The sequence below is a fragment of the Ranitomeya variabilis genome, chromosome 3 (assembly GCF_051348905.1).
Source record: "Ranitomeya variabilis isolate aRanVar5 chromosome 3, aRanVar5.hap1, whole genome shotgun sequence".
Lineage (NCBI taxonomy): Eukaryota > Metazoa > Chordata > Amphibia > Anura > Dendrobatidae > Ranitomeya > Ranitomeya variabilis.
Genome location: NC_135234.1, coordinates 612,283,937 through 612,298,999, shown reverse-complemented (window position 1 = coordinate 612,298,999; position 15,063 = coordinate 612,283,937).

Below are 15,063 nucleotides of genomic sequence, written 5' to 3'. Positions count from 1 at the left end.
ACGCTCTTCCGACGGCGGCCGGGGAGGTCGACCCATCGTTGGCTCCGTAAGGGTCAGCTCTCGCAGTGATGGCGTACCCTGGGCCACCTCAGGCTGTCCAGCCTCTCTCCGGGTTCGACCATTCCCGCGCGGTGCCTCCGGCGTCGCCATCTTTGTCTCCTCTCCAATGTCTTCTTCCCGCGGTCTCTTTCGTGGGCGGCCCCGTCCAAACAGGATCAGGAGGCGGACCTCAGCTGTTGACGGACACGTCCTCAGGACACAGAAATATTTAGACTGGGCGGCCATTGTTGTTCGCGCTCTCCAGCTTGCCTACGCCCACTTCACGCCCCTCTTCTTCTGCGCTCTCCTCAGCGCTGCAATGGTGGCGGATTTTGGCGGCAAATGGCGCAGCACACAGTCTCTCAATAAAGTACAGTACAAGCACGTCAAATCACAGTTCCAAGGCACACATGACCTGATTCTTCAGGCTTAAGTAGATCCTGTTCGTGACGCCAAGTTGTAGCGCCCCCACCGCCGCAGGGCCGAGGGGTACCCGGTACCGGGCCTCTGAGTCTCTGCTCTGGGGTTGTCACGGCGGCTAGGCCCCGGTCCGTGACCCTGCCGTGGGGCGCACAGTGAATAACAGGTGTGGATGATGGTGGTGCGGTGCAGTAAATAACGAGGACACCAGGTTGCAGTCTCTTTACCTCTTTACTGAAGATCTCTGAGTCCGCAGTCCAGAATACGGTTCACCAGGCTGCGCAAGTCCGGCCGGTCCGATGGCACCTCCAGAGTTCTCCTCACAGGTGGAAATCGGTGCCTTCCTTCTAGCGCTATGTGTTGTGGTCCTTCCCTGCTGTGCTTACGGAAAGTCCCCACAACCGTTGTGTCTGTTTCTTAAGTTCCCTCACAACTCGATTAAATGATGTTCTTCTAATCCCCCGTCCCTCCCTGATGTTCTGGTTGGGATGGCACCCGTTTGACGGGTAGGCTCGGAGCTCTTCCGGGACCCTAGAGTCGCCCCTCTCCACAAGTTGCCCCCCAAGACTGCATAGGTGATTTAAGGTGAGACAGCCCGCCTTAGACTGACTGTCCTGCCGCTGTTTGGAGTATTGCTTGAAGCTGAATGTTATTCTACTCCCTCGGCGTTCCGGCCACCGGTAGTGCGCCTCAGTAGGATGTTGCTCCGGTCTTACAGCACGACTACTACTGGTATTTCTCCTTTGCGTGATCTCGTTTCTCACTCAGCACAATCTATCTCGCTTCTAGTCCTTTCTTGGGCACCGCCGCTACCCGGAGCAGGCACGGTCCCGTTACGTTCGTTCTTGTTGCCAAGCCTCTGTCAGGATCCCACCCCTGACAGAGACCCTACTGTATCTTCCCCCACAACACCCTCTGCCACAAGGTGTTGCCTGGTTCCAACCCAGTCAGCTTTCTGATCTAACTTCCTGCCTGACCCCCAGTTTACCCACTATGGTGGGGAGTGGCCTAATGAATAGCACCCTTAGCTCCCCCCGGAGGCCCAGCTGTGAAATGTATTGGTGTCTGTGATACCTGATCAGATGAACTCCTTCAGTGCCATCAGACGCACCGTAGCTCCCCATAGTGGCGGAGCCACAGTACTGCAACGACCAGGACTCTGGGGCGCTGCATATATATCTGTCTGTCTATATGAAAGTCTGTATGTCTATATGTCTGTCTGTCTATATGTTTGTCTGATATCTATCTATTTTCCATCTCTATAGCATTCATTGCTGTCCAAAAGAAAAACACAAGTGAAAAAATGCATCTAAAATACATAAAAAACACAGCAAAAATGAATGTTTTTGCAGCTGCAAATACCCTTAATATAGGACAAATCAGGCCACACTTCTAATCTACTCCACCTTCACTCACATAGACAGTAGAGAAGTGTTCCCACCTTGACTCTGACACTAAAGGTTGCACAGTGTGACATCACTGTTTATTCCCTCAATCTCGAGAATACTGTATATTACAGTGAAGCCTTGAGAAAGCGTGTGTTTTCATGTGAAACGGCGTTGGCCGACTTGGTTTTCATCTGCATTTTCATGCAATTTCATGCATCAATAAAAGGTTAGCACTTTATTTGGTATTGAGTGCCCCTATTTTTTCTTACCTGGATTATTTCATAGCAGAGCATCATTACCAGATCCCATTGAAGCCTGTCATACGTGAAACGGCCGTAGTCCTTTCTTGTTACCCGCTTTTCTGCAGTCGTCCTGCCCTTTCAACCATGTCCATGCCATATTAATTGAATAAAGGACAAAGGTTTTTTACCACACGGAAAAACTCATAATGTTCAGCCTGACATCCAGATGTAGCAAAGCTGGACTAGTCATGGGACATTATGGATTATCTTCTCGGCGGACAGGTATGGTATACTGTTGCTTTTTTATTTTATTACTCTTCCAGGTAATAGGCTGGTAAGGTTCATGGATATTGGATCCTTACCAGCCTGAAATACCAGCCCCAGTAGTCTGCTTTACTCTGGCTGGTTAATATATATATATATATATATATATATATATATATATATATATATATAGGAACCCCACAACATTTTTTTTTAATTATTATTTATTTATTAAAAAGGAGGGGACAAGATTCACCATTATGTAGATTAGTACACATGAGAAGTAAGCTGCATTCCTGCACTTAATGCGCATGTGATTAGGAAGATAATGCGGTTTTACCGCATCTAATGAAAGTGTATGGGTAATTTACACAGCGGAGTCGGAGCGTCTCCACTACATAAATTGACATGCTGCAGTCTGGAAAGACTCGCCACATGTCCGTCTCTGTGGGTGAACCACAGACATCGGTGCAGGCTCTCCATGCATGTGCCTGCCACACATGCACGATATATGCAGCTGCGGTGCCGATCAGCTGATAGGCCAGCATGATCCACAAAGCTGTTTTCCCTCTGCAGCTTATTCGGCAAGTGCTATAGCTTGCCGAATAAAAGGGAACTCGAGCAAGTTCGCTCATCTCTAATTAAGACTAAGTTCCCACGATGAGCTTTTGGTGAATTTTTGCTGTTGCAGATTTTCTGCACCACTTCTACACCCAATAAGCAAAATAGGTTACTTGCATTTTTTTCAATAAATTTGGAGCTAGCTGAAGCATGACAGCATGATTTAATAGACTTCACTACGGCAGCCGTCATTTATGATGGTCATCAACATCCTATGTGATGCATTTGTGGGGTACCAATTGTTTTCCATGGCGACTGGGGGACTTCTGAAGACCCCCATGTCTGCCATGTGAGATCTCCAATGAAGCCCAAAATATCAAAATTATAACACTAACACTATATTGCTTTACAGTATATTGTAGTATTGTATTGTATCTCATAGGTGATCAAGCATTTGCAGGTTCCAGGCCTCTAAGGGGACAATATAAAAATGTACAATATATATATATATATATATATATATATTTTAAATATATGTATATAAAAAAGCAAAAAGTATATAAAATATAAATCATCCCACTTTCCTCAAAATGTAAATATTGAAATGAGAAAAATTAACATTGTGTAAGTGGAATTGTCTGACCTAATAAAATATAAAAATACATACAGTGAACACCAAGCTGGAAAAAAATCAAATTGAATTGCTGTCTTTAAATTGCTACAGTTCCCACAAATGTATATAATAAAAGCAATGAAAATATTGTATATACCTAAAGATGGTATAGATAAAAACCTAAGCTTGATGCACAAATACACGTCCCAAAGTTCAGAATTTTTTCTTATGAGCATTAAAATATCAAACGAAAATTAAAAGTTTAGTATCAAAGAAATCATATTAACTTAAAGAATCAGGTTTCCAACACTGTAAAAACAAAACACAAAAAACAATGGTGAAATTGTGGCGGGTTTTCCACCAATTCATTGCACCTGGTATTTTTTCCCCATTTTTCAGTACATTATATAGTAAAATGAATCATGACTAGCGTTGAGCGAAACGGATCGGTCATTTTCATAAATCGCCGACTTTTAGGCAAAGTCGGGTTTCATGAAACCCGAACCGATCCTAGTGTGGGATCGGCCATGCGGTACACTATCAGAGCGCCAAAGTCGCGTTTCGTATGACGCTGTTACCGCCATTTTTCATCCAATGAAGGAGGGCTCAGAGTGTGGGCAGCGTGATGACATAGGTCTCCGTCCCCACCATCTTAGACAAGGGCATGGCAGTGATTGGCTTGCTGTCTGCGGCGTTACAGGGGCTATAAAGGGACGTGCACGCCGACCACCATCTTCTGCCGATCTGAGCATAGGGAGAGTTTGCTGCAGTTAGTCAGAAGCAGGGACAGAGTTAGGGAGGAAATAAAAAACCCCAAACCGCTTGTGCTGGAGCGATTTTCACTGTCCCACACCACCTTTTTGTGCAGGGACAGTGGAGGTCGTATTTTAGTGCAGCAGCTGCATAGCTGTGTGCACGGTGCTGTGCAAACCAACTGCTTTTTTCAAAGCAAAAATCCTGTTGCTCCTTTCTGCACAGTTACCTGTCTTGTTTATTTGTCTACCAATTTTTTTGTTCAGCAGTCCTTTTTATTGCTGCCGTACGTGCCCTGAGCTCATTGTAGGAAGCTTGTTATTGCATTTTTTATTTATTTTATTTTTTTTATAATAATTACAGCCACTTTCTGCCACGTTCATAGTGTTGTGTTATACCACTGGGCCAGAGTTGTTGGTCAGTGTCACCCCCCCAAAAGTGAGATAGTATTTCTCACACAGTTTATATTCTGCTGTACTGCTAGTGCGTCATATATCAGGCAGCCACTTTCTGCCACGTTCATAGTGTTGTTTTATACCACTGGGCCAGAGTTGTGGTTCAGTGTCTCCCCCCAAAAGTGAGATAGTATTTCTCACACAGTTTATATTCTGCTGTACTGCTAGTGCGTCGTATATCAGGCAGACACTTTCTGCCACGTTCATAGTGTTGTGTTATCCCACCGGGCCAGAGTTAGGGGTCAGTGTCTCCCCCCAAAAATGGAGATTCAAATTCTCACACAGTGTATATTCAGCTGTACTGCTAGTGCGTCGTATATCAGGCAGACACTTTCTGCCACATTCATAGTGTTGTGTTATACCACAGGGCCAGAGTTGGGGTTCTGTGTCTCCCCCCAAAAGCAAGTCATCTTTCAGGCAAGCTACGTGTCAGCAGGGGAAGGTGGGGCAAAAGAATGTGAAATCCATGATTGGTTAATTTAAATGAAGGTTAGCTAATCAACATTTTTGGTAGCCAGACGTGTCCTTTTTTCGGTCAGTATTGAACCAGCAGCACTGAACTGAACACTCTTTCTGAAAGCACACTGACAGCAGGGCAATCGAGGTTCTGTAATCCATATTCTGGCAATTCAGGCCAGGTGTCTAGTTTAGATGCCCAGTAATCAAAGGGGAATGACCTGTGAGGGAGAACATCGATAAGGGCGGAAAAGTAGTTTGTAACCATACTGGACAAATGCTGTCTCCTGTCACTTTGAATCGATGCAGCTGTCCCTGTCGTGTCAGCGGTCATTGCGAAATCATTCCACAACCTTGTCATAAAACCCCTCTGTCCAACGCCACTTCGGATTTCTGCACCTCTAGCACCTCTGCCATGTTGCCCCCTGCAGCTCGTGTGAGAACCATCACCGGCGCTGTGTGCTGGGAATCCCTGAACCAAACAGTTTACAAGAGTTGCTTGTTTGGTAGCCAATATTTGACCTAGGTTCTCATGTGGCATGATATTTTGCAGTTTTCCTTTATATCTTGTATCCAGGAGGCAGGCCAACCGGTTGTCGTCATCAGTCATCATTTTAACAATGTGGGGGTCCCTTTTTAGGATACGCAAGGCATACTCAGCCATGTGGGCCAATGTTCCAGGTGTGAATTAACTGTTTCTGCTGGGTTGAGGCCCACTTTCTTGCAAATCAACATCACAAGTGTCCCGCAATAAACCTGTACCAGACCTTGCAATGCCACCAGTTTCTATTGCCACCTGAGAATCATCCTCCTCCCATACATATTCATCCCCATCATCCTCCTCCTCATCCTCTTCATCCGCCAATTCGTCCTGGACAGTTCTCTGAGCAGACAATGGCTGACTGTCATCAAGGCTTCCCTCCTCCTCGGCTGCAGACGCCTGCTCCTTAATGTGCGTCAAACTTTGCATCAGCAGACGCATAAGTGGGATGTTAATGCTTATGATGGCGTCGACCACTGCACACCAGACAACTCCATGTCTGCCATCCAAGTGCCTGCCCGTGTATCCTCCCACAAATTTATAACAGCACGCCTCTGTTCGCACAGCCTCTGAATCATGTGCAGTGTGGAGTTCCACCTTGTTGCAACGTCGATTATTAGGCGGTGCTGGGGAAGATTCAGCGATCGCTGATGGTTCAGCATACGGCTGGAGTGTATGGGCATCCTGCGGATGTGCGAGCAAAGTCTTCGCACCTTCAGGAGCAGGGCTGGTAACTTTGGATAATTTTTGAGGAAGCCCTGCACCACCAGGTTAAAGGTGTGAGCCAGGCAAGGTATGTGTTTCAGTTCTGAAAGGGCTATGGCAGCCATAAAATTCCTTCCGTTATCACTGAATACCTTGCCTGCCTCAAGATGTACACTGCCCAGCCATGACTGAGTTTATTGCTGCAAGTACTCCACCAGTACTTCTGCGGTGTGTCTGTTGTCGCCCAAACACTTCATTTGGAACACAGCCTGCTGACGCTTACCACTAGCTGTTCGATAATGGGACACCCCGTGTGCAACACTGGCAGCTGCGGATGGAGTGGTAGGGCGACTGCGCTCTGTGCACGAGCTTTCGCTTCTGGAGGAGGAGGAGGAGGAGTGGCGAATCCTTATGCCAACTTTTTCCTGAGACTGTGGGATAGGCTGAACTGAACTATGGCTGCCCCCTGTGGACCCTGCATCCTACACATTAACCCAGTGCGCCGTGATGGACACGTAACGTCCCCGGCCATGCCTACTAGTCCATGCATCAGTTGTGAGGTACACCTTTCCACTGACTGATTGCCTCAAGGCATGGATAATGCGGTCTTTGACATGCTGGTGGAGGGCTGGGATGGCTTTTCTCGCAAAGAAGTGTCGACTGGGTAGGTCATAGCGTGGTACTGCGTGGACCATCAGGTCTTTGAAAGCTTCGCTTTCAACCAAATGGTAGGGCATCATCTGTAATGAGATTATTATAGCAATGTGGGCGTTCAAATCCTGTGTACGCGGATGAGAGGATGAGTACTTTCTTTTCCTAACGAGAGTCTCTTGTAGGGTGAGCTGGACTGGAGAGCTGCATATGGTGGAACTAGCGGTGGTGGTGGTGGTGGACATGGCGGATTGAGAGAGAGTTTATTATGGTATTCTTGTTGTTGGCCTACATACAGTCTTTTGTTATGGTTTCCAATGGCAAGGAAACATCAGAAGCATAGAATAAACGGACAAGCTCTCGGGTGATGGAAACTAGAGCTGACCGCGATGCTAAACCTACACACCACACTAGAAGTAGCCAGGGGGCATTCCTGCGTTGTCTCTAGATGCCGCGCGCCAGCCAAAGAACTAACTACCCCTGGTAGAAGAAAACACAGTCCTGGCTTGCCTCCAGAGAATGTCCCCACAGGAGATAGCAGCCCCCCACATATAATAACGGTGAGAGCAGATGAAAAGACACACGTAGTATGAAAGCAGATTTAGCACAGAGAGGCCCGCTAACTAAATAGCAGAAAGATACAACAGAGGACTTCGCGGTCAGCTGCAAAACCCTTCAAAACACCATCCTGAAATTACCTTAACTCATGTGACAACTCATGCCACTGGAGTGGTAATTTCAGCCCAACAAGAGCTTCCAGCTGCAGAGATTCACATAAGTGCAAACTGGACAAAACATACAAAAATAGACTTAAGGACTAAAGTGTCCAACTTAGCTGAGCAGAAAACTGGGAGCAGGAACATGCAACAGAATCACTCTGGATACATTGATGGCCAGCATTAGAATGACTGAGGAGCAAGGTTAAATAGGATACTCCCACATCCTGATAGGAACAGGTGAACTGAGAAGGCAAAGCTTGCAGGACACCAGTACCACAAGAGACCACAGGGGGAGCCCACGAACCGAATCACAACAGTACCCCCCCTTAAGGAGGGGGCACCGAACCCTCACAAGAACCACCAGGGCGATCTGGATGAGCCCTATGAAAGGCACGGACCAAATCAGAAGCATGAACATCAGAAGCTGTAACCCAAGAATTATCCTCTTGACCGTAGCCCTTCCATTTCACCAGATATTGAAGTCTCCGTCTGGAAACACGGGAGTCCAAGATTTTCTCCACCACGTACTCCAATTCACCCTCAACCAGCACAGGAGCAGGAGGCTCAACAGAAGGCACAAGTGGTACCTCATACCTCCGCAATAATGACCGATGGAAGACATTATGGATAGCAAAGGATGCTGGGAGGTCCAAACGAAAAGACACAGGGTTAAGAATTTCCAAAATCTTATAAGGACCGATGAACCGAGGCTTAAACTTAGGAGAAGAGACCCTCATAGGGACAAAACGGGAGGACAACCACACCAAGTCCCCAACACGAAGACGAGGACCAACACGACGATGGCGATTAGCAAAACGTTGAGTCCTCTCCTGGGACAACTCCAAATTGTCCACCACCTGCCCCCAAATACGATGCAACCTATCCACCATGGTATCCACTCCAGGACAATCCGAAGACTCCACCTGACCAGATGAAAAACGAGGATGGAACCCTGAATTGCAAAAGAAAGGGGAGACCAAAGTGGCAGAACTGGCCCGATTATTAAGGGCAAACTCAGCCAACGGCAAAAAGGAGACCCAGTCATCCTGATCAGCAGACACGAAACACCTCAAATAAGTCTCCAAGGTCTGATTAGTACGTTCCGTCTGGCCATTTGTCTGGGGATGAAATGCAGACGAAAAAGACAAATCAATGCCCATCCTGGCACAAAACGCCCGCCAAAATCTGGACACAAACTGGGATCCCCTGTCGGAAACGATATTCTCCGGAATACCATGCAGCCGAACCACATTCTGAAAAAACAGGGGCACCAACTCAGATGAGGAAGGCAGCTTGGGCAAGGGCACCAAATGAACCATCTTAGAAAAGCGGTCACACACCACCCAAATGACGGACATCTTCTGAGAAACAGGGAGATCAGAAATAAAATCCATAGAGATGTGTGTCCAAGGCCTCTTAGGAACAGGCAAGGGCAACAACAACCCACTAGCCCGAGAACAACAAGGCTTGGCCCGAGCACAAACATCGCAAGACTGCACAAAAGTACGCACGTCCCGAGACAGGGAAGGCCACCAGAAGGACCTAGCCACCAAATCTCTGGTACCAAAAATTCCCGGATGACCTGCCAACGCAGAAGAATGAACCTCCGAGATGACTCTATTGGTCCACTCATCCGGCACAAACAATCTACCAGGCGGACAACGATCAGGCCGATCCGCCTGAAACTCTTGTAAAGCACGTCGCAGGTCTGGGAAGACAGCAGACAATATCACCCCATCCTTAAGTATACCCGTAGGTTTAGAATCACCAGGGGAATCAGGTTCAAAACTCCTAGAAAGGGCATCCGCCTTCACATTCTTAGTACCTGGCAGATACGAAACCACAAAATTAAACCGGGAGAAAAACAACGACCAGCGCGCCTGTCTAGGATTCAGACGTCTGGCCGACTCAAGATAAATCAAATTTTTGTGATCAGTCAAGACCACCACCTGATGTTTAGCACCCTCAAGCCAATGACGCCACTCCTCGAATGCCCACTTCATCGCCAAAAGCTCCCGATTACCGACGTCATAATTTCGCTCGGCGGGCGAAAATTTTCGAGAAAAGAACGCACAAGGTCTCATCACTGAACAATCCGAACTTTTCTGCGACAAAACCGCCCCCGCTCCGATCTCAGAAGCATCAACTTCCACCTGAAAAGGAAGAGAAACATCAGGCTGGCACAACACCGGAGCAGAAGAAAAACGGCGCTTAAGCTCCCGAAAGGCCTCCACAGCAGCAGGAGACCAATCTGCAACATCAGCACCCTTCTTAGTCAAATCAGTCAAAGGCCTGACAACGCTAGAAAAACCAGTTATGAATCGACGATAAAAGTTAGCAAAGCCCAAAAATTTCTGAAGGCCCTTAAGAGAAGTCGGTTGCGTCCAGTATTGTGGTTTATTACTAGCCAATGGTGTAGAATCAATACCCTTTGAAGGTATAGGAACTTCCAGAGGCTCTAGATCAAACCCACAGCGCCTGGCAAAGGACCAATCCATAAGACTCAAAGCGGCGCCAGAATCCACATACGCATCCGCAACAATAGAAGATAACGAACAAATTAGAGTTACAGACAAAATAAACTTGGACTGCAAAGTGCCAATAGCAGAGGATTTATCAACTTTCTTTGTTCGTTTAGAGCATGCTGATATAACATGAGTAGAATTTCCACAATAGAAGCACAAATGATTTTTGCGCCTATAAATCTGTCGTTCGCTTCTGGACAGAAAGCTATCACATTGCATACTCTGTGGTGCCTCTTCAGAAGACACCGCCAACTGGTGCACAGGTTTGCGTTCCCGTAAACGCCGATCAATCTGAATTGCCATTGTCATGGACTCATTCAGACCAGTAGGCGCAGGAAACCCCACCATGACGTCTTTTACAGCATCAGAGAGACCTTCTCTGAAAATTGCCGCCAGAGCGCACTCATTCCACTGAGTAAGCACAGACCATTTTCGAAATTTTTGGCAATATATTTCGGCTTCATCTTGCCCCTGAGAGAGGGCTATTAGGGCTTTCTCAGCCTGAATCTCCAAATTTGGTTCCTCATAAAGCAACCCCAAAGCCAGAAAAAACGCATCCACATTGAGCAACGCAGGATCCCCTGGTGCCAATGAAAATGCCCAATTTTGGGGGTCACCCCGCAGTAAAGAAATAACAATTTTTACTTGCTGGGCAGGATCTCCAGCAGAATGAGATCTCAGCGAAAGAAACAATTTACAATTGTATTTAAAATTTAGAAAACAAGATCGATCTCCAGAAAAAAACTCCGGTATAGGAATTTTAGGTTCAGACCGAGGAGCATGTAACAAAAAATCTTGTATATTCTGAACTTTAGAGGCAAGATTATTCAAATTGGTAGCCAGACTCTGGGGATCCATATTTCAACAGATAAAGTCTGAGCCATTCAGGGGTTAAGAGGAGAGGAAAACAGGAGACTGCAATTAGAGCTGGAGTGCAACTTCAGAGGAAGGGAAAAAAAAAAAAAAAAAAAGGTTTCACACAGTTCCTTTTCTCTCCTGCTTCAGCCTATAGATTAAGCATTTGGGCTGGCCATACTGTTATGGTTTCCAATGGCAAGGAAACATCAGAAGCATAGAATAAACGGACAAGCTCTCGGGTGATGGAAACTAGAGCTGACCGCGATGCTAAACCTACACACCACACTAGAAGTAGCCAGGGGGCATTCCTGCGTTGTCTCTAGATGCCGCGCGCCAGCCGGAGAACTAACTACCCCTGGTAGAAGAAAACACAGTCCTGGCTTGCCTCCAGAGAATGTCCCCACAGGAGATAGCAGCCCCCCACATATAATAACGGTGAGAGCAGATGAAAAGACATACGTAGTATGAAAGCAGATTTAGCACAGAGAGGCCCGCTAACTAAATAGCAGAAAGATACAACAGAGGACTTCGCGGTCAGCTGCAAAACCCTTCAAAACACCATCCTGAAATTACCTTAACTCATGTGACAACTCATGCCACTGGAGTGGTAATTTCAGCCCAACAAGAGCTTCCAGCTGCAGAGATTCACATAAGTGCAAACTGGACAAAACATACAAAAATAGACTTAAGGACTAAAGTGTCCAACTTAGCTGAGCAGAAAACTGGGAGCAGGAACATGCAACAGAATCACTCTGGATACATTGATGGCCAGCATTAGAATGACTGAGGAGCAAGGTTAAATAGGATACTCCCACATCCTGATAGGAACAGGTGAACTGAGAAGGCAAAGCTTGCAGGACACCAGTACCACAAGAGACCACCGGGGGAGCCCACGAACCGAATCACAACAGTCTTTCCTACCAATAACCTTGTGATTCCCTGACTGCTTTGGCCTTACGACGATACCTCCACATTTGCTGCTGGCGGTGTCCTAACCGGTGGGCTTACATTGAGGGAAGCAATGTAGCATTGCTGACTACCTTCATTCCGAGCAGGTGCACCAACGGTACGGGACGTTTCGTAGTTAGTCCAGGCTTGCAAGTGCATGGTGGTTAAATGTCTAAGCATGCACGTTGTATTTAAATTTTGAAGATTCTTCTCTCTGCTAAAGGTCTTGGAGCATTTCTTACAGATAACTTTTGACTGATCATTCTGATCTTGGTTAAAAAATTGCTACACTACACTCTTCCTACTATCGAAAACCTTTTCAGGCATTGTGCGCTGTGCTACTTTTACCGAATGGCCACGCTCTCCTAAAACTGTTTTTGTTTTTCGCAAACATTTTTGGCCTGATACGGGCCTGCCAGATGACAGCTGTTGCAATGTAGTTGGCGGCTGCGGATCATCCTCCTCCGCTTCTGAGCTAGTGGCAGCAGCACCCTCTTCCCCCAATGGCTAACAATGTGGGTCAACAACTGGGTCATCTATCACCTCCTCCTCAATGTCATGTGCACCTTCCTCAGTGTCACCGTGTAAGGTGCTATAGCGTTCGGGACAGGACACCATAATCTCATCAGGGTCACATTCTGGCTCAGTAAACTGCGAGGGCAATGTAGTGATCAGAGTCAATGGAACAGCATCACAATCTAGATGTGGCTGTGCATCAGTGCACTCCATGTCCTATTCTTCTTGTAATTGGCAGTGTACAATTTCCCTTTCTAACCCAGGCACGGTATGTGTAAAGAGCTCCATGGAGTAACCTGTAGTGTCGCCTGCTGCATCCTTCACTTTTGGTTTGGGAGAAGGACATAAGGAAACGTCTTTTTCCTGACCGGGAGCATCCACTGACGACTGGCTGCTCTTACATTTAGAACTTTGGGAAGAGGAGGCGAAAGAGCTAGAGGGTGAGTCAGCAAGGAAAGACAACACTTTTTCCTGCTTCTCCGGATTAAAAAGCTGTTTTCCTACTCCCAGGTAAGGGAGCCTTCGAGGCCTTGTGTAGCCAGACGATGACGCAGGCTGAACACCTCCAGCCTTAGGTGCTACTGTGCTTTTGCCACTACCACGAGATGCAGCACCACCAGCACCATCAGTACCAGCTGGCAACCCCCGCCCACGGCCTCTTCCACCAGACTTCCTCATTTTTTGGGGGGAGACACTGAACCACAACTCATATTACACTGTCGTAATATGAGGGGCCCTGTGCCAGTACCGCCGCCCACGAGAGAGTGTTCCCCCCCCAGATTGAACAGTGCTCTACCACTTGCAATACTACCTCTCCCAGCTCCACCACTGTGTAGTCTGTGCGGGTAAAACCTGAAATGGCACTGCCAATACGAATTATTTGAAATGATAGATGATAGTTAAAATATACAGGGGCCCTGGACTCCATTTAATACTTTGCGCCTACTACCACTGTCTTTATTATTTGGGCGTAATAACGGTGTCTGCCTCTGCTTCTTTTTTTTCCTTCACTGAACAAAGCTGAACTTCAACTGTTGTCCAGTTTCAAATATTAAACTGCATTTGGCCTACTTGTTGGGTTGGGCCTAGTAACATTGTCTGCTGCCGCCTCTTGTTTTCCTCTACTAAACAAAGCTGAGCTTGAAGCTTCAGGCTTTCGGCCTGTAACAACAATATGAAACTACATTTGGCCTAGTTCTTGGTTTGGGCCTAGTAACGTTGTCTGCTGCTGCCTCTTGTTTTCCTCTACTACACAAAGCTGAGCTTCAATCTTCAGGCTTTCGGCCTATATTTAGAATATGAAACTGCATTTGGCCTACTTGTTTGGTTGGGCCTACTAACGGTGTCTGCTGCTGATTGTTGTTCTCCTCCACTGAACAAACCAATGCCGCCTGTTTACTCCTGTTACCAATTTTTAACAGCTTTTAGCCGACTTTTTTTATTTTGGGCCTATATCTGTGTTTCCTCCTCATTCCTGCCCATTGCCCAGCCACTGCTAGATGAGTCTGCTAGTACATTAACACAGACCACTACATTCCCCTTGCACTCTACACAGCCTGAATGTGACCCTGCTGAAACTCAGATTCCCCTTCCCGCATACTATACCACCTTACATGGGGACAAAGAGGAAGGTGCAGATGAAAGTGCCGGTTCCTTCAACAGGTGGGGGGGCATACTCATTGGCGATGTCACTGGCACAGGGCCCCTCATAGTACGCAAAAGTGTCTCTGCCGGTGGGAGGCGCCCCCGCCGTCAATCACAACGCCGTACTTTGAGGGGCCCTGTGTCAGTGGCAATGCGAACGAGTGTGCCCCCCCGCTTGCTCATGATCACAGCACTTGCAAAGTTGAAATACTTACCTCTCCCTGCTCCACCGCCGTGACGTAGTCCGCGTTTCCTGGGCCCATGAAAAACTTGAGCCAGCCCTACTCCCCCCACAACTGTTGCCAAATGACCCCCAAATTTTCAATGGCTAACTATTATTATAAGGTAAATTAAGATTGACAAGCTTAAGTAACAAGAATTGATGTTTTTGGCATTAAAATGGGCTCTGTTGGTGTTTTCCTGTCCTCCACTCACTGCCGACTTTGATTCTCCATTGACTTGCATTGGGTTTCGTATTTCGGTCGGATCCCCGACTTTTCGCAATAATCGACTTTTGACAAAGTCGGGTTTCACAAAACCCGAAACGATCCTGAAAAAGTAAAAGTCGCTCAACCCTAATCATGACAACTTGTTCCACAAGTAAGAAGCCGTCACATGACTATGTCCAGGGCCGTATTTATAGTTTCTGCTGCCCTAGGCACTTTTAGTGCTGCCTCCCCCATTGGTGAGTATGACACTATCGGCAGTGACTTTGGCAAAAATCGCTGATGTGAAAGTCGCCTTTTGCAGCAGATCCGGCAGTTT